The 596-nt window shown below is 44.0% G+C and overlaps 1 protein-coding gene across 1 annotated transcript in view; it reads right to left on the bottom strand.

Moving 5' to 3' along the window:
* KDM1B (lysine (K)-specific demethylase 1B) overlaps positions 1 to 596 on the bottom strand; it is a 51,820-nt gene that overhangs the window by 30,115 nt on the left and 21,109 nt on the right. The gene's annotated exons all lie outside the window — the stretch shown is intronic.

Genomic DNA, 596 nt, shown 5'->3' on the forward strand with positions numbered 1-596 from the left:
ACCCACTATACTAAGCTAAATAGTGCTCCCCCAGAACCTCAGAACATAACCATTTTTGGAAACAATGTCTTGCAGACCTTGTCATACTGGAGTCTTAAATTCACTATGACTAGCATCCTTAAAAGAAGAGAAGAGACAGAGAGACAGAAAACACATGGGGAGAGGGTCATGTGATGACAGAGGCAGAGACTGGAGTGATGCATCTATAAGCCAAGAAATGCTAAGAATTGCTGGCAACACCAGAAGCTGGAAGGAGCAGGAAGGATCCCTCCTTACAGCCTGCAGGGGAAGCACGGCTCCGTTAACACCTTGATTTCAGACATACAGACTCTGGAGTTATGAGACAATCAACTCCTGTTGCTTTGCGCCACCCAGTTTGTGGTGATTTGTCACGGCAGCCCTAGGAAGCTAATACAGGCACTCAGAAAATTTAGAAATTGCTTTTAAAGTGACCCTAGAATCCATAGAAACAGAAAAAGGGTAGACAGGCGATATGGCTAGAAGCCTGCTCCTGACCCCTCCTTAATGAAGCACAAAAAATAAATGACTGGCAGATGAACGTCAAGGGAATCTTCCAAACTTTAAAAATTCATGTA

Source organism: Myotis davidii, unplaced genomic scaffold, assembly GCF_000327345.1.
Source record: "Myotis davidii unplaced genomic scaffold, ASM32734v1 scaffold53, whole genome shotgun sequence".
NCBI classification, from domain to species: Eukaryota; Metazoa; Chordata; class Mammalia; order Chiroptera; family Vespertilionidae; genus Myotis; species Myotis davidii.